The sequence below is a fragment of the Ochotona curzoniae genome, unplaced genomic scaffold (assembly GCF_017591425.1).
Source record: "Ochotona curzoniae isolate NIBS_2020 unplaced genomic scaffold, NIBS_Ocur_1.0 contig_908, whole genome shotgun sequence".
In the NCBI taxonomy this organism is placed as follows: Eukaryota; Metazoa; Chordata; class Mammalia; order Lagomorpha; family Ochotonidae; genus Ochotona; species Ochotona curzoniae.
Window position 1 is genome coordinate 32,690,275 of NW_024466607.1, and position 20,293 is coordinate 32,710,567.

General features: G+C 42.7%; 1 protein-coding gene across 2 annotated transcripts in view; it reads right to left on the reverse strand.

Moving 5' to 3' along the window:
* FOXP1 (forkhead box P1) overlaps window positions 1-20,293 on the reverse strand; it is a 493,878-nt gene that overhangs the window by 382,589 nt on the left and 90,996 nt on the right. The window contains exon 1 of one of the 2 annotated variants that reach the window (XM_040994814.1): window positions 11,282-12,382. The exons of the other annotated variant lie outside the window; for it this stretch is intronic. The gene's annotated coding sequence lies outside the window, so the exon portion shown is untranslated. Of the gene's footprint in view, window positions 1-11,281; window positions 12,383-20,293 lie in introns of those variants that run through there. 2 annotated transcript variants of the gene reach the window in all.

The window sequence follows — 20,293 nt, forward strand, 5'->3', positions numbered from 1 at the left end:
GATCAGGAGATGCCTACCACACACGTGCGCCAACAACACAGCTACCACGTCACTGGTGGTAGCTGGAATGGGATCAGCACAGGCAGTCTCAGGATCTCAGTGTTCTGTTACTCCTGCATCCTCTCCTAGCTCATGGCCATTTTCCGACCCATGCACTGACATCTTGGACAAGAAGGCTACCTGGCCCTTCCTTGTAGAGCCAAACTCATCACGTCCTCACGCCTGGCTATGTGAGGAGCTAAATGCCCAAAGAAATTAGACCAGAGCAGCACTAAGTCTCAGAAGAAAAAGAATCCTGAGCCCACAACGGCAGCACGGCCGTTACTTCCAAAAGGAAGGAAGACAGGAAGGGGGGCAGAGGGCTTGTGAGGTCTGATATCTCCGCAGTGTTGGAGCTAGCTGGTCAGGGCTGCTCAGGGCTCACACGGGGAAGGAAGTCCTTAAGAGCTTGAGTCCCTGAATTTTTCTACGCAGATAATTTCAGAGGAAGACACAAACTGAGAAAAGAAAGAACGTGCATGCAAACAGATCAAATAGCAAAATATCAGAAAGAAATGGTACAGGAGTTTGGTGAATTGTAAGGATGCACACACTTGTTTTTTGCTTTTGCTCTTTTTCTTCTTTTTCTTTTTTTTACATTTTTAGACAGTATACCTTGCCTGCGGAAAGGCAGAAATTTAGGGAACCACATAGTTCCTTCAGGTGAATTCTCAGCATGTTCTACTGAAATTTGGTTGTAAATGTTCCATATCTGAGAACTTGGATGTCTCCCCAAGCAAAGAATAACAAGTACAAGGAGACATTATACAAGGAAATGAACTGGTTTTTTCCAAGGAAAATACTCCGAGTTCACACTTGGAAATAACAACAACCTCATTAGGACATCAGGATGAAGAAATCACTCTCCTGGCTGTTGAAATAAACAAAGCCACAAATCCAAACTCAGAAGATGATTTTGTAAAAGAGGCCTTAGAACTTTCATTACATGATGGACTGCAGAGGTACCTTTCAAAATGAAAAATTTTTTAAATCTTCTTTCAAAGAAGGCTAAATCTAATTTTAACGGAAACAGTATTAGAATGAAAAGATATAATGGGGGGGAATACTGATGCAAGATTCATGGATCAAAAACGATCATTTCTGACATTCTATTACCAAAGAACCCTGCAAACATGAGAGGAAGGTCAATTCTGGGGTATTTTGGGGGGGAGATGTATGAGAGATGAAATATTTACAGGATGTATTTCAAATAAAACCACACCGGATCACATCGGATGGGTTCCCATGATATTACAGAACATTATTCAACCATTTCATATTGATTCTATGTAAGATAAGGCCCAGCAGCTGCTGAACAATGTGCTTAAATGCCCCCCAAACCCTGTACCAGAAAAATCTGTTCTCCTGGCCTTGTGATCCCACCGAATCCATTTACAGAGATTACTTCGATGATATGTTTGCCTTAGCAGTTACAGTTCTCACTACGCCTCAAACTGACCAGGCATACTGATTGATATGTTCAAAAGCAATGGCAAAGTAAGTTGTGAAATAACTACCCAAGTTGGGAAAACAAGATCTGGTTTCAAGTTCCACTACTGCAGTTGGGCAGAATCAATGCCAAACAGCAACCTGCAACCCTATGGATCTAACACAGCTGAAGTATCCAGTTATGCCTAGAATAATCCCAAAACAAGGGGCAAGGAAAACATCACTACCACCACCACTTTTCCAGCTTTAAAGAACTCAGTTCATAGTCTAGCTTTCTTTCAGCCTTCTGCCCTTGACCTTCCAACGGCATCACATCCTGGCCCTCTTTCATCTCATAGACAGAATCTGAGAACCATGGAGCCAGAGGCTGACATTTACGGGTCACATACGCTCTTCACATGTAGAAACTGATGCAAGAAATTGGAACAAGGTGAAGGCAGAGAAACAAAGAAAGACAAAACATTAGCACAATGATACCTGTCACATTGACTCATTTTCTACCTACAGAAACTTGAAAGTGAGCAAAATGCAGAATAGAGTCCTCATCCTTTTTCATTCTCAAAATTAATAAAAACCAGAAAAAAAAAATTCACGGGGGCAGGGTGAGCAAGTGCAACTGAACTGATGCTAAGGTGTTAAAATGTGAGTCAATATTTCCTTGGTTTAAGCAACTTTAACAGAGTTCAAGGGCAACAAAGAGTCACTCATGTGAAGTTTCCCCAAATTCTTATATATATGAATTTCATGTACAATGTCTTTTTACATACAGAAAAATTCTTTTAAACCTGACATCAAAAATAGAGAAAGGCGAGTTGGATTCTGAAAGCACTATTGACTCCTGGAGTTAAATGTCCTCTAATATTTACCTCAGGCTTAGATATCTGGCCAAACAATGATAATTAAAATATTTTTACTGAATCAGGCATAAAATTATCACATAAAGGAATTATTTTTATAAGAGCTATTTATTTATAATAACTAAGGAATATTTTTCATAATCTCATTGACCCCTAATGTAACTTTGAGAAACTGAAATATTTTCAGACCCTGTAATGAAATAGGTACTTTTTCACTCTCATCTTTAGACGCGAAACCTGAGACTAAAAATATCAGACAACCTCATTCAGGGTCACAAAGTTACTAAGTGGCTGGGCCAGGATTTGAAATCAGCTTTGCCCCTTTTCCCTAACTTGGATAATTATTTAATAACTTACACACCATACTTTAGAACACGCCCACCAATATGCCTGGTATAAGGTTTCTTGGTTCGTGTTGATGCTGGAAAGTAATGCAACTTGAAAAAACAACTCTGTTTTAAGAAGCTGTTTTGAAATCGGGAACATTTTCTGAGCTGGTAACATGAGGATGGATTATTTTTTAGGTTAGGGTAATAACTGTCATCCTATGGATGCTATGTACAAAGGGCTTCTCTGCTATGGAAGAGTGGATGATTCTCCAAATTGAGTGGTTTTGTCAGAGGACAAACTGCAAAACCATTGTGAACATCTAAATTCTTGCAGTCCCATCCCCTCCCCAAACATCTATTTCTACTTGCGAGAGGAAGCCATGGTGTCTCCGGTCTTTTTACACAATATTTTGAAATAGCTCAAGGACATCTGTCTAAATGACATACAAAATGGAATCGACAGAAACCAAAGTATTCACAATTCAACATGGGCTGAGGGACAAAAAGTGACTGGCCGAGAAGGCACTACTATGGATCACGTTAACCTCTTGCATCTCTCGCCAAGGGAAACAGATTATTATCAACAGAAACTTCTGGACTAGAAGGATATGACACACAAATACCCACGACATGTATATCTGGGGAGGACTGGAAACACATATTGTCATACTCAGACACTAGACAAGGCCATCAGCATGAACAGTCAGAAAGGTACTTGACAAAACATTCAAGTTTCTGTCAATTGCTCTCAGATTTTCTTTTTTTTTCTTTCAGATCCGCACTCCTTGTCAAAAAGTAGGTGCTCTTCAGTGCTTTTCCCTCCCATCACTGATCTCAATGATTTCCAGAAAAGTCTTCCTTACTCTGCTGCTAATTTCATCGATGTACTATTGTACCTGTATCTTCACATTCTTGCAGTAAGGGCCAGCAAAAAGTTTGAGCAGAACTAACAGACAAAGCTGATTCTTCTAAAGTTCTAAGCTTGAGCCTCTTGGGTGACTTTGGGTATACCAGACATGGAACCTGATTACACAGAATTGCATATTTTAGGAAATGGTCTTCTCTCCAATTCCAATTCTAACCCTTTCAATTAATGCAGGCTAATGTCCACTTTGAACAGACAGCCTTTCCAGACTGACATTTCAACTTAGAAGTAAGTAGGCAAAAACATATGGGGAAAACAATTCAAGGGGCCAGCAAATAACGGCCAAGAGGCCAAAACATGCAGTCAATCTTTACTGGGTCCTTGAGCTGAGAGTGGAGGTTTTTAAAACAGCTACGGGAAGACAGTAAAACAAGAGTAGTACTTTTATATGACATCAAAACAGCTACATGGAAATCAAATTTCTGTGTCCATTAACGTAAGTTACATGAAACAGGGCCATCTTTATTCATTTATATCTGAGAGGTCTTCAAAAAGTTTAAGCAGGGAATCAGCATCATGGTCCAGAGCGGTCAACAGCCACCTGGAACGTTGCATCCGTTACTGGGATGTTGGTTTGAGTCCTCTCTGCTCTTCTTCTGATCCAGCTTCCTGCTAACATACCTAAAAAAGCAGGAGTCACAAGGACCTGGAACCCTGCCATCCATGTGAAAGGCCCAGAATGAGTTTCACATTCCTGGCTTTCACCTGGCCCACAGTAGGCAACTATAGCCATTTGAGCAGTAAACCAGTAGATGGAAGATTTCCTACCTTCTGTCACTCTGCCTACCAAACAAGTAAAAATCAACCTTCTAAAAAGTTCATGGAATGTGTACACTATTAAAAAAAAAAAAGTCTGGATTTCAAAACTTTTTGTTCCAGAATAAATTTGTCATTAAATGCCGTAGTCTACAAACTTTCTGAAATTTCTTCATATTGTTTCTTGCTGACCTGAGGGTGCAATGTTGGGACTGCACAGTTACAACAGAGACTTTATGGCCTGCAAAGACAAAACTGCACCCTACTTAGCCTGTGCAAAAACAGCTTGCCATTCCCTGTTTGCGTCACTGTTCTGCCCTCACAGTATTTATTTTCAGTCACTATCTAGTTGTGGCCATGGAGAATACTTTTGCTCTCAAGGAATCATGTCCGGTGTCTTTTCTAAATAAAGTGATTTATACTCTAAAGCAAGTGAGGGGGTTAAGAAGATACAAAAATAAATAAAGCAGGGAAATATTTAAAAGAAAATTATGGAAAATATAAGCAAAATACTGAAGAATAATCCAAGCATGGCCAATTCTGAAAACCAGCTGGCCAAGAATAAGAGGCAGGCAGGGAGGGGTTGAGAGATAAAACTGAAGACTATGTAAATAAGACATCCAGATGTAACAATCTGTCTTCTAAGGTCACAGTGGAGTCTGAGATGCGGACCCCTGCGGGACACAGGGTCAGCAAGGCTACCCAAGAACATCACGCTGGCCAGCCTTGTCGTGGGGCGCAGCAAGTTCTGATTTTACATGCACAAGACCCTCATACACTGGCCAAGGACTCCTAGTCTGGCAACTGGAAAGGTTTGCTGTCCAAAACAACCAACATTGTGTAAGGCAGGTAAAACAATAGCCAAAGGCCAAGCCGCCCCGTGTGAGTCCAGGCTGGCGGCTTCCCAGTCCAAGGGGCTCTGTGCTGGTAGCATCCCCAGAAGGACCTGAGGACGCTCCAAGGCTCCCTGCGCCTTCTTTCACTGTGGTGGGAATGTTGTTTATAAAATGTACTGAGCATGGAACACTTTCTACAGCCTAGAATAAGTTCACATTACCATCGACAACACTTTACACTCTTGAATGTTTGATCTGCACAATGTTTATTCTTTAACAATGAAGTTTCTTCAACAGTTTGACTATACTCGTTTTAGAAATTTCCTTTTGTGCAACAATCTCACATTATGATGTTTGCCTCTCTTTACTCTAACTGAATATGCATCTCTTCTGCGGCCTTTCAACTAAACATTTTCCCCCAAGACAGAATTGTTTTTTATGATGGTTCCACCAACAACACTTTCTGTTGTTGAGTCATAGACGCTATCGTAGTAGTGTTAAAATTCATCATCTTTTTCTTTCCATATGATTAATGTTTTTATTTAAAACATGCTAGTAAGATTTAAAAACTTAACCGTATCTGAAGAAAAGCACTTAAAGTGCTGAATTTTAAACTCTGGAAATAAGACACTACTGAAACTCAATGTCGGTTTTTTTCACACGTGCACAGTATTGCAAGTGGTCATCACTTCTCAGGTCACCTGCAGTTGGTTTAATCTGCTACTAACGCAGAAAGCCTGAGACAATGGTTTTCCAATTGTTTTTAGCCACAAGTACCTCTACTAAATAACAGAAACTTTCATCAGCGCAGATGCTAAACTTTAGCGTTACTTCGTTAAGTATTCATAATTAATGTTGAATATCTACTAAATACCCAATCACAACTCACAGATTCAAATGTTTACGGCTAAAATCCAATAAACTTGGCATCTGGTTAAACACAGAAGTAACGCAAATGACTGAAATAAACAGAGGTCTTTTGCAAGCAGCTCAAAGAAATGAACTTATGAAGCTGTGGCCAACAGCAGTCTTTCTTCCAAGCCTCTTCCAAACAGGACCCAAGATGGTAGTGAAGTTTTCAGATTCTGGGAACCTCAGTTCCATGTCCACAGCAGACACACATTGCTTAGGACATGCCAAGTAACACATTCCACCTCCTCAGCCACACGGTGGGCGTATGTGCAGGAAACCAGAGCTCCAAGATTCCTTCTGCCTTTCTCCTGCTTGACAGATTCAAAGTAAAGCTTAGGTCAGCAGTTATTGCTATTCTAAAGATAATTCCACTCCACAGAAAGTAGGGAAGAGAGAAAGCGGAATCAAGCCTTTCCTGCAGCATACATACTCAAGGATTCAACAGTTGTGCTTGGTTAAGTCTGGACTTTCTGCTTCATACAACCAAAATAATCGTAACTTAAATATGGCTAGATCCCAGATGACATCTCCTTGTGTTTGGAGACCCCAGGAATTGGGAACCCCTGCTACGGTGAAAATTTAAGATTTCACACATCCAATGTAGGTTTCGGAAATGACAGCACAATAACCAATAACGGGGCATTTCAAGCTTGGTGCCTGTTTTCAGAATTTCTGTAATCCCAGGTCAGGCACATCACTGTGAAAGCTATAACAGATAACAACATGAGAAATTGTCTGATATTTCTCTTCTACTTGTCAGACAGCCACACTGGCTGCCGCTGGTATGAAAAAGGGACATGAGGCAATGAATGTGCTGCAGGTGGCTCTCATGGCAAATCCTTTCAACCACTTCTGCAATGAAAAGAAACCACTTCACCATTTTATCAATATCCTTGCTTTTTGGAGGAAAGGGGAAAAATTCATAGAAGACTTGGTTAATGAATGATTATATAAAGTGTTAGACTTCACAAGGAACACTTGTGAAGCGATAAATAAAACATGGTGAGGTGGAGGCTTCTGTTCCTTTAGTCCAAGATTTAAAAGGACTGTTAGCCTTGTACAAGAAAATGTATATCCATAAGAAAATGCTGGATTTTGGGCTCTGCACTTTGACTCAACCCAGTGGATTAAAGGGGAGTAACACAAAACAAAGGACTACAGCCGGCTCAGCCCAAATTGGAACACTAATACATGTCTCTCGGCAAAGCAGACTCAGTTTCTGCTACACACAGTGGAGAAGGAACAGAGGCAGAAAGAAACGGTGTTTGTGCACATGCCCTTAAGTGAAAACAGGAAGATTTTAACCGGCAGGTGCTGCCTGCAACCCTGGCATGGAAGGAAGTAAAAGCAAGCAAAATTGCTGTTTTTAAAGAACATGAGTCAACAACAGAAAGCAGACAATGAGAAATGAGAAGAGTTGTAAGAACAGAGGAGAAGTCAGGCAACGTGGCTATCACAATCTACAGAGAGAGCTGTGCGAGGACCACTCTGGATGGGTGAGTACATGTTACGAGGTTAAGGCTTGATTGGAACACTTGATTCTAAGTTCCTCTGATGCCAACCTCCACCCCTCAAAAACATCCCTAAATTCTAAACGTCCCGGGTGAGTCATGTGGAAAAGAGTTATGGAAAGGCGCTACCTGCCAACTCGGAGAGAACAGAAAATAGCAAAGGGAAGAAAGATTACCAAGAGTTCTTTACTCAACATTAACCATGAAAACATGGAATTCCCATTGACATTCCTACAGGGTGTAGAATAAAGGTTCAAGCCAATTTCTTTAGAATCTCAAAAGGCAAGGTGACCTCAGTTGACAAATGACTTTTCAGACCATCATGACAATGCACTCAGGACTATGGCCAACTGGGGATTCCCAGGAGAAGCACAAGCTGCAGCTTGGGAGGACACTGCTGAGGAGACCTGCACAATTTGCTTCCACGCCTATCACCCACGTCCAAGGGCTCCCCTGCACTTGACATTGCTGGCGTGCAAGGGGGTAGGGGAGTGGCACCGAGTACTTTTAATTTCAAGTGTCCAATCAACACCACCTGTTTACAAGAAGGGCCAGGCAAAGAATCCAGCAGTAGCAGGGAGGGCTTTTTCTAGAACACCAAATAGGAAATCCTCTAGTAGTCTCTAGAAATCAAAATGGAATGTGCACCATCTCATCGCTTCAATCAATGCTACGAAACAGACTTGAGCAAGAACACAGAATTCCCGGCTGCAGGAAAAACAAAAAAAAAAAACACAAAACATCAAAGACTCTGATGTGTTCCTGCTTAACCTTACTAGCAATTACGGAGGGACACAGAGGGGGAAAGTTACCAAAAAGAAAAAAAATCGAGAATGTCTGTTGCTGTTCTTCCCTGGCAAAGCCCCGAGAGCCACGGGCTGGGTGTACGCCTTTCAGCAGATTGACTGGATTTTCAAGGAAGAGAACTCCCGCCCCAGAAGAAAAGTGAACACATTTATCAACCGCACTCTCAGCCCTCATTTCGCCACATAATGGTAATCTTGCTGAATTCTGTGAAATCCTCTTAGAAATCATTGAACATTTCCGAGAGCATTTAAAGCTGCCAGGCTTATGTTCTGGAATGCGGGGTGGCGGGTGGGGGGGGGCGGTAAAATTCCGTGTTGGCCTGAACCTCACATACAGTACATGTAAACCGCGTCTTCCCTCTACTGCTTTCGAGAGCTGCAGCAACACAGGGCTCTCCGATCCTTCCCCGGCGCCTGCTCGCAGGAGACACTGCCGCCCACCCTACCCTGCTCTCCCCACTCGTTCCCCGAGGTGGGAAAGGCTCCCAAGAATACATATGTGAGCTTAAGAGGACAGCGCATGCTCATGAATAAGATCCATATACAAATACACACAGTGATACATATGAATGTATATAGGGAAACATATATAAATATGTACATGAATATGTATACAAATATGAATATGTATAGGTATGTGTCTGAAGCATGGCCTACAAATCTGTCTTCTTCAATGTGCACAGAGATTTTTCTGGATCTACAAGGCTGATTTATATCCTGGTCTCCCTCTCCAGCCATCCTGTCTTCTCGCCCTCCTCACTTGTGGTTCCGGTCTTATCCTGCTCTACTGGTTCATGTGCCACCACCTGCGCATCTCCAAAGCCTGATGCTCTTCCTTACCTCCTGTCCAACATCTATTTCCTCATTTTCCAGAAAGACTGCCTGAAATGAATGCCTGCACCTCATCGTTTTGCAGCCTGCTCTCTTTCCTCTTCTGGCAGCAATTGCTAAAAACACTGACCCAATCCTCCAACTGTTGGTGTCTCTCAAACCAGGTCCAGCCTGAAACCTTCAGGATTTTTGGACCCCTCCATCATCACCTCTCCTCGAGTACCTTCCGGCAGCAGCCTGGAGCTCTCAGAAACATCCTAATGTCCTCCGGTGTGCTTATCACTATATTTCTAAAATAAAAGATGAGCGATGAATTATCCCCCAGGGCAGTGCTAACCGGAGCCTCCTGTGTCCCAAGAAACCCCGGCTGACCCAGTGTTGCCCACTGGCAGTGAGAGGCTGGCCCTAGGGTCTCAGCCTCTGATCCTCCCCACTAGATGCCCGTGGTAAGACCAGACGATTTCACAAAGACTCACTTTCCGCATCTGTATTATTATATCTGGCTAAAAATAATACCCACTTGCATGCTTCTCAGAGTGAAAATATAGATGATGAATGGTCAACCACTAGGCCTGCTGCCTTGCCCACAGCAAATACTGTCCGCTGTTATTATCAATAATTAATGTTGCTGGATAAATCCCTTACTTCTGAAGCTGACAGGGAGGTCCACTCCCCGCCGGCCGTGGGTCAGCTTCCTTTCCAGTGCACTTTCCCTCATCCTTTTCATGGGTTCTGTGAACAGCCACAGGGTTCTTTGTTCCCCTCAAGGACCAAGCTTTGCGCTCTTTGTTGCTTATTCACTGTGTTGCCATGAGCTAGAAAACCATCTCCACCCCCTAACTCAAGTATCTAACGTCTCCATTTCCACAAGCTGCTGCTTAAATCTTCCAGAGGAGTGAAGAAGCATCTCTCTTCTCTCCACACCATACTTCCCAGGACAGGATTTGAGTATAAATTTTTATTTTCTCAATGTTGCCTACGAAACCACGGCTGTGTATGTGGTGAGCAGGTGAGGGCGAGGAGGGAATCAGGTGGTGGTACCCTACACGCAGGGGGATACAGAACCAGAGCGGAGAACTGGATTCGTAACTCTATGTCCGTTATCCTTGCCCCTTAGTGGTAAACATATCCCCTCTGTGTATTACCAGTATTGATACCATCAGTGCAACTCACGATTTTGCATCTAAAACATCAACAACTGGATTTGCCTTTTCTTATTAGACATAAGGGTTTTAGATGCATGAAAGAGCCAATCTGAGTACCGTGAGGCTGCTTGACACCTCAATGACTTCATGGCGCCTATCAACCACCTCAGTGGACTCACACTGTTTATTCTGCAAAAGCTGAGAAACGTCTTAGGGCATAGTGTGAACAAATGCACAGCAGTTCTGGAAAGTGATGCATGCATTTGTGACGATGACACATTATAGACTCAATAGCCACACCCATGTGTCATCTTTAAGCGGTATTGATTAAGGACCCATATGTTCACGCTGCATGGCAACAACAGAGTCGCTCTTCCATCCAGCTTCTATTTATTTCCATGTCTACTGCTCCGAAGAGAATGGGTGGGTCTCTGTTACTGAAAAAGTTTGTCACTGTCAAAACAAGAAACTGCCTTGGTTATAGTCAAGGGCCGCGGTGCCAAGGCCCTGCCAATGCCAGAACATACAATAAAAAGAAAAGTTCTGTCAATTTTCCCAGCAAGTCTGCCTCTCTGAGTTGCCCCTATAGCCAGCCAACTCAGGAGGGAGGCAAAGTAAAAACTCCCAGCTCTCATGCAGCCAGCGCATTTCCTTTGCTAACTTGACTTTTTTAATGTCCTGTGGACTCATCGTAAATCATTGCCAATCCAGTCCTCTGGTTTCCCAATTTTAACTGCTGGCCTTATTTTAAAGAATGTCCTCTACATTTAACAGCTTCCATAGCCATTTTGAGAACTGGGAAACTAAAAAAGATGTTCTAAAATGCATCATTCAACGGTGTGACTTGTTAAACAGCTTAAATGCTAACGGGCCCAATTGTCTTACCTAACAGTGATTCAGAAACTCCAGATATGACTTTCCACGGATGAAGAAAATGATAGTTTAGTGCGCTTTCAGCAGCTTGTGCCTCTAGGTTTCAGGTGAAGTGTTTTCATAAGTGTGTATTCTCTAAGTCCACCCAAACAAGCCTCACTTGATCATCAACAGAAAACACGAGCACCCAAACCAGCGTGCCTGCAAGTCCTCCTGACAGCTGAGGTGAGGCGCGCACGGCAGCACCGGCGCTGCTCACAACTTGCAGACGATTCTACTTGTTATTATCATTAAAAATTAAATGAAGTTTCCTAAAGCAAAAAGTCACAGTTGATGCTTAGCTGCTTTCAAGGGTCCTCGTGGGAGAAAAAAGGAAGAAGAAGAAAAAAAAAATGTGGTGGCAGTTACAACAAATTAACAACATACAATAAAAATGCCATAAACATGCAGCATACATAATAAATCTCATCAAGTCTACAAGGCGGGCAGATAAAAATGATTAACTGCCACCATCCTTGAAAAGAAAAGAAAAATTCTGTCCCCTGTTAATCATCACAGCTAATGTTCTGACCCTAAATCTCACTTGCAGATCGAATGAGCTTTACAGTCACACACTATAGTGAGCACACTGGCCTTTTCACTTCCCATTTTATTTTCTGAGAAATCAGGAAAACAACCCTGTGAGAGCTACTTTTCCGTAATGCAAGGTGTGGCTTTGGGGGAGGGCACTGTCAATGTTCTCAGAATCTTTGCCTCTGACAGACACTTCGCAAAGCAGCAACAAAAATCCCATCTCAGTGGACGGCAGAAACACTGCCCGTGCACGGACCATCCCGTCGGACCGGATGACTGCACATCTCCCACCCGCTTCGGCTGCAGTGTCAACGCCAGCCAGGGAGGAACCGAGAGGCTGACTCGGCAGGGTGTGGATGCAGTTTCACCCAAGGGAAAGGTGGGGACGCGGAAGGTAGCCCACCAGGCAGGTTCTGTGGCGAACAGAGGCCTGCACTAGCTGCACAGCAGGCAGAGGGGTCCCCTTGGCAAAGGCCATCACCTTGATGGCAGCTGTGAGGCTGCTTGGCTACCACAGAGTCTGTGACAGCAAAGGTTACCTCCAGTGAGGATGAATATGCTGATGTTAAAACAACAAATAAATGAGTAAATTTTTTTTTTTAAAGAAACTGAAGTGTTTCAAATGAACCAACTCTTACTTGTTCCTCAAAAGAAAAACAGTGGATTTTCAAACACCTTTGCAGAAATGTCACGTCGTATTGATTAAGCTGTAACAATGAAAACTAATAGAGACGCAAAACTGTGAATACCTACTTGGGGTAACAATGGTGTTCTCGAATTCCTCAGGATAGAAGGAATATTTTTTAAGCACATTTTTTCGGGGGGGGGGGGAACTTGCATAATTCAACAAATAATTACGGATTTTTAATTTCTGAACCTCCATAAGAACATAAAGTGAAAAGCAGAAATGATACACTAACTCCAGCTGTTCAATGTTAGCATTTTGTTGTCAACAAAGAAAAAAAAAAAAGAAAAAAAGAAAGTTCAAAAATCTGTTTCCTTAAACCAAGGAAATGTGGGGAAAGGCCATCCCGCCAGTGGCAACGTGCTGCGGCACAAAGCTCACACTGCGGTTTCTTGCCGAGGCAGCAAACTCCACACTGAAAGAGCAGGCGCTGCCAACTCAAATACTGTTTGCTTTCACACCCAAGAACAAACTGTGTGCATGGCGAAGGCATGGAAGGGCTCCGAGCAGCTGGAGAGGGCTGCAGAAAGGTAACAGTCATGTCAGAGCTACTGTAAACTGCTTCTCGATTTTTCTGTCAGCGAGTTAGCATCCAGAAAAACAATGCAACGTCTTCACCTGGCGTCCTAGCAGGCCAAAGTTGGGACCTGCTGCAATTCGAAATCGCCCTTTCCCTAGTCAACAAGCCCAAGGACTCTTCAGAAGATCACCCAGTCCAATGACCTACATTTGTGCTCGTCTCAGGGCCGGTCAAGTTCACGTTTAAATGGAGTTGTGAGGAATTTCCATATCTCAATGCCACACAGCTTCTCCGTCAGCAGGAATGCTAAGGAAGTGTTCCCTGCAACTAACTCGAAGGCAGAAAGCTCTGCCAACGCAAATATCATTACTGTAAGGGTTCTGCTCGACATACCTTCCAAGTGACCCTGGTTTCTTGGGATGGGTGTCCGTGGGATCAGGGGGAGTCCAGAATTCAATAGCAGGAGACACCCACCCACTCAGGCCCCCAAAAGCCGAAGGCACACTCTGATGCCATTCTGTCTGGCTTTCAAGAAAACAGAGGCCAACATCTTGCTGGGACGCTACCGTTTAATTCATCAGTTAAAAATGAATGAGTAAGAAAGATGTTTAAATTTCCTTTAGCCATGCTACCTTGAGATAAAAAGACGTGAGAATATAGCAGGCAGCTCCATCCTGGAGGGAAGGGCACCTCGTCTGAGATAGGTTTCCTGTTAACAAACACTGCCTCCTCATGCCTAGCCTGCTGCACATCCTGAATCAAGCACTGCCAGTTAGGTTAAACAAGAGTCTTGGCTTCAGTGTAGAAAGTCAAATGACTCTCCGCCCGCCCCCCGCCCCAAATACCCATTCCCTCCAAGTTTTTCCCTAGCCCTGAATACTTACTACTTAGTAAAACAGTTCACAAAAATGTCATGGACTCAAAACACGCACATAAAGGAAATAGTGAATTTCTGTGAATGGAAGATTTAAATTTGCTCCACCTATAATAATAAAAGTTTGCCTAAAGCAAAAATATCACATATTTCCAATTGTAGGTTAGACCCAGTAGAGTTTCAATATTAAGAGACAACTTTATTGATTTCCTCTAGTTTAAAATTAGAAACCTTCTTCTTATGGTCTTAACCACCCACACCTACTGCCCTCACCACAAAAAGTGTTATGATTTAGACAGAGGTTGGAAAATCTGTCCAACTAAACAAAGACTGCCTTTGTTCCCAAATAAATATGAATATAAGCATTGGCCTACTGGTCCCCCAAGACACAATCATACAGTAACTTCTCCCAGTCTCCACAATGATTGATGTGATCTCATTTCTTTCTTTCATCACTCCCCACCTTGTCTGGTCGCTGGCAAAAACCAGGAAGCCACAGACACACACCTCGGTCATTTGGCTTGTGCAGGCCTCAATTCTCCAATGCCAGGTTGCTGCCAATGTCCTTGCAGCCAATGGTAAACAGGCCACAAGGTTCAAGTTAACTGCAGAGCGTTACTACACTGAACATCTGGTCATGAATGAACGGATTGCCCACTAACTCTCAGCATTGGGCAGCTGATGAAAAATTCAACATTTTCCTTGTTGGCACAGTTGTTTTGGAGAATTCTCTAGAGCTTCCTGAATTATATTAAGAAAATTTCACTGCAGCAATCTATATCTGTGAGAACAGCTGGTGTTGAAAGGGATCTGCTGCTCTCTCTCTCTGCGCTGGGGGACCTCATGTTGGATCAGGGCACTTTTACTACATTTGTCCTTGAAAACTTAGCGTTCGCTCAAAGGTACTGGGCACAGCAAATGGCAGGAAAAGCAGCCCGGGGTAGCTGAATTTTACACACAAGAGTATCTTAATTCAGGGCGAACAATGCATTACCAAGCTATGAGGATACAAAGCTCAGAGCGGTTTATTAGGACAACCTGTCTTGGAATTTCCTTTAGAAAACACCATTCAAACGATAATCTAAACCACTGCTGTGTTTTGAAATCGGGTGGCTCCTATTAGCACCAGACATTTGCTGAAGATCTATGGCCCTTTTCAAAAATCCAACCACATACATTGTGTGCAAATATTACTTTTCTGAAAACACGACACAACAGGCTAAACTCGGCAAAGTCCTTCTGAAACCTCCAGGTAACACCGTCAGAGTAAATCAGCTGCAGTATGGGACACTGCAGTCACCACTGGAGGAGGTCACACTGACAGAAATGTCTGGTGACATTTAAGCAAAGAAATTCTCTGAAAATAAAACAATGGAGTTCAAAGAAATTAACTTGTTAATGGATATATGTGATATATTATTATTCTTTTTTGTTAAAAAAAAAAAGGAAGTGGTAAACTTAAGTCAAGCTAAATTTAGGCTATTATCTATGCAGCATAAATTTCACTTCTGTGTATAAATGCTAACTTGCATATTTCTCCATGGTAACTAAACTATGATTAAAACAACACTGAAACCAGCCTTTAAAGCCACCTGTTTAACTAGGAACAACCTAATTTACAAAAATACTTAAACTTTGGAAATTTCATGGGCATACGTAGCATGCTTTTCCCAGCAGAAAGTTCACTTTTCCGTGAACATTTAATTGCAACATACTTGGCCTAGGTGGTAATCTTCCTTTTTTTTTTTTTCAACTAGTGTAATTTTTTCATGCATTGTTCACTCTAACATAAGTGGTATTTAAGATTATAAAGAATAAAACTCCAATAACTCTTCCCCAAAAGGAAGTTATTTTGCCACTTGGAAGGAATTTACCTAGAAAGTATCTTCACCTTTTACAAAAACAGCTAATGAAAGAAGTGAGAAAATTCTAAACTGAAATGACTATTTGAGACGTCAAGCCACACTCAGACTGATTTTTTTTTTTTAAATTGAGATAGCCTTGTAATTTACTAATGAAGAAATGGGGGTATTTTATTGGTGAAATTAAAGGAATAATTATAATATGTCCAAGAATAGTAAAAATGTAGATATAAGCAATATTTTCTTGTTTAATTATAAAACATAAAAGTTGAGTTGAATGTGAATCATTTTGAAACCTTAGAATTAGGTTTAGAATTTAAATACTGAAAACCCCTTGAAGTTGAAACATAATCAGAACAGGTCAGGTTTGGTGTGAAAACCATGACTCATAGTCATGACATGTGCTCAGAAATGCCTCACAGTCAAACTTTATGAGAATCAAAAATTGATCTGCAGGTTTTCTGGGCTTTTTTTTTTTTTTTTGACTCCTGGTCTTCACATGATGTAATGTCTAAGGCCACATTTCTCATTAAGTAATGACGACTGTATAAAACTCGTGATAAAAAAATAACTCATAAAAGCTCACAATTTATAATTTTAAGTACACTCGTCTCCCTAGTATCATGTATATTAAATGGTAGATGCTAATTAGATAACAATAGTATGACTATAATGTCTATAAAATCTGTCTTTAAAACCAAATTCTGTTAAAAAAAAACCAGTCTTTTCAAGCTGACACAGCCCATTTCCATGGTCATATATAAAATAATTAGCACCATTGCTAGTAAGTGTTCTAATAAAACTAAAAATGTATTTCTAAGCAGAATACAAAACTACCTAAAAGTGAACAATAAAGTTTTCCAGTAATCTTAGGTGATCTTTTGGCTATGAAATCATAAAGTACTAGCATTCTGAAATGCAGATTCCCTGGAGCCATTTGCATGGCTCCGACAACTCGGGAGACTGCACTCACCGTCTCTGATGTGTACAAATGTGCTGTTGAGCTAAGCAAGAGTTTCTGAGACATAGAGAGAGACAAAAAGCTGACTCCCGCATCAGACATGCCAAGCCCAGGGTCCAGCTTCCCGCAACAGCCACCAGCTCCCAAAGGATGGCACGTAAATTATTTGCAACCACCAGCCCAACTCCAAGGCAGTCCTGCAATGATGTTTGGAGGTATGGAATTTTTGTTTCCCCAAAACTGTAACTCCGCTTAAAGCACAAGTTTTTAAAACAGTTCACCCTCCTTCTTGGAGCCCCCGCACACATTTCAAATCCAGCCCAGCTGAAAGAAAGAAATTTCAAAGAACTATGTAAGAAGTAGACATTTTGTCTTAACATTCAAGACCTAAGAAAAGAAGTGTAGGGACCGGCACTAGGGTGCAGTGGGTTAACAGTCCCTCTTGCAATGCTGGCAATCCCAGTTCAAGTCCAGATGCTCTGCTTCTGCTCCAGCTTCTGACCCAGCTCTCTGCGGATGTTCCAGGGAAGCCAGAAGATGATGGCCTGTGTGTTTGGGACTGTGGTACCCATTGAGAGACATGCCTGGAGGTCTGGCTCTGGGCTTTGGCTCAGTCCTGGACATTGTTGTCATTTGGGGAGTGAGGCAGCAAATGAAAGCTCTTTCTCTTTCTCTCTCAGATTTACTTTGTTTATTTGCAAGACTGAGACACAGGGAGAATGAGAGAAACTTTTATCTGCGGGTTCACTCCTCAGATGACTGTGATGGTCAGGGCTGGGCCAGGCGGAAGTCAGGAGCTTCATCCAGGTCTACCATGTAGATAGCAGGGGCCCCAAACATTTGGGTCATCTTCCACTGCTTCCATCAAGCCTTTAGCAAAGAGCCGAGTCAGCAGCAGCACAGTGGGGACACAAATCAAGACTTCACATGCGATACTGGTGCTGCGGGTAGAGGCTTAACTCACTGTGCCACAGGGAAGGCCCTCTCATCTCTGGCATTCTGCTTTTAAAATAAATAAAATAAATATTAAATATTATTCAAAAGGGAAGGGGGAGCATTGTGGCATAACAGGTTAAGCCACCACCTGTCACGGCAACAGAAAACAGCCAAAATGCTTGGGCACTGCCACCTAAGTGGGAGACGCAGAAGAAGCTCCTGGCTTCTGACCTTGGCCTGGCCCAGCCCTCATAGCCATTTGGCAGAATGAACAAGAGATGAGATTTTAATTCTCTCTCTCATTCATTCTCTCTCTTTCTCTCCCCGCCCCCTCTTTCTTTTCCCCTTTTCTAACTCGGCCTTTTGAATAAATAAATACATCTTAAAAAGAAAAAAAAAAAAAAAGAAGAAGAGAAAAAGAGGAAGTTATGATGAGCCAATGTCTGGAAACCATTTAGGAAATAAGATAACTGTATCCATCATGACTTTGCTTGCTCAGTTTCCAAAAAACTGACACGGAGAAAAAGCTGCATGGCTGGCGGGGAGGGTGGGGAGGAGGGTCACTAGGGGCATTTGGTACACTAGAGAAGGCACAGGTTGGGACGCCTGCGTCCTGTGTCACAGTGACCAAGCTGAGCTCCAGCCCCACAGCTCTTGATAAACGCACACTCTGGTGGCAGCAGGAGGCAGCCCAGTGGGGTAGGCCACTGCCGCGATGTGGGAGAACCATACTGAGCTCTGGACTTCAGTTCTGCTTAGCTGTCACTGTTACTAGCATTTCAAGAATGAGCCAGTAGAGGGGACATCTGTCTGTCTCTTTGCCTTTCAAAAAAAATCCATTTTTTAAAAGGCACATATTTATAATCTAAAAAAAACTATGTATTTTAATCAGTGACCAGTTTAGGGATTCCCAATCATGATAAGCCACCTCATATTTGTATATGAGTTTGCATTCATCAAATAGGAACCACGTGTCCTAGGTCATCACTGCACCAATCTACGTTAAAGGCATTATCAGTCTTAGTCTTATGGATAAAATGAGCTGTTGTGGACTCCAATTCCAGGGTTTCTTGCAACAGTATGTCTCCTAAGCAGGAAACTGAACTGGATCACAGAGGCAAAAATGTCTGCCTGCCTCCTGTGTTGATACAGGCAAGCTATTGTTAGCTTATAACAGGGACAGGCCCTTGATTCCCTTTTAGCTTGAAAATCATAGCTAGGGGGACCTGAATTATGGCATGGGTTGTGCCACTGCCTTCATTGCCAGCATTCCATAGGAGTGCCAGTTCTTGACCTGACCTGTTTTCTTCTAACTCAGTTTCTCTGTGACTTCACATGGGAAATCAGCAGCAGATGACTCGAGTGCTTGAAGCCTTGCCAACCACATGAGAAACCCAGATGGAGCTCTGGCCATTGCAGCCATTTGGGGAGTGAACCAATGGATGAAATCTCTCTCCTCCCAGCCGTGTACGTGTGATGGGGTGGCCCTTTATCTATTGTAAGTCTGTCTTTCAAATAAGTAAGTAAATCTGTTGTATAGAAGAAAAAATTTAAGTAGTAGCTAGAACATTAAACCTGAGGGGATTGCATAACTTTGGCTTTAGCAGATGAAGTCCTAGCTGACTCCCTGCTTCTGTCTTTCTGCTCTATGCTGTACACACAGCATTCCAGCCACATGGTCTTCTTTCTTTGCCTCGGAATCAGCAGTGGACACGTCCAGCTGCAGTGCTGAGCCCTGGCTGCTCTCCAACCTTTTCCTGCCGCTCAGATTTCAACTTGCCACTTGAATGCCTCCTCCTCTGTGAAGCTTTCCTGGTTACCTCATCCGCCATGACCCTTGTTCCACTGGATCGCATGTTTCTCCCCAGACAGAACATTTCTCCGATACAGTTTTTTTGCAACTGTTTAGTATCTGTGCCCAAGCAGCATGTCAGTGACACACAGCAAGGCTCTCTGGCAGTCTTGTTAACAATCATATTCCCTGTACTTACAACACTGCTTGGCACACAGAAGTCTAATAAATAACTGTTAGATGAATAAGTGAATCATATCCCTATTCTACCATGTGCTCAATTATACATCCTTCCTCTCCAAGAATGTGGAGTCCTCTTACATGGTCACTGTTTTACAAATTTCCCCGAAGAATGGGGAGGGGGTAAAGTTAGTTATGAATGACTTGGCTGCTTTAAGATGCGTTGCCAATACTCTACCGTCAAAGAAATTGGCTCCTTTAATGACACATTGAATAAAAGGCATCTGCGAACCACCAGGAAACAGAAATGGGTTCTAACATGCAGAGTTTGGTGACATAAATCCCTTCCACGTTAATGAGGACACGGAGGAAGTATAGAGGATAGAGAACGGCTCGGCTTTCCGTTAGGACAGGAAAGAGCAAGGCTGAGCTGGATCTCCGCCTCCCTTGAACTCTGCTATCAGGCGCCGTGGAACAGTGAGTGCTGCTGGCATGTGGAAACATCATGGCATGGCCATCTTCTTACACCTCCAGTGGAGCAACCGCCACAAGGAGCAGAAAGCACCCAGAGGATCGGCCGGAGCCAACAGTGGGTGGCCACTAGTTGTAGCTAGACCAAGCAGGGATGGAGCAGTCACCCT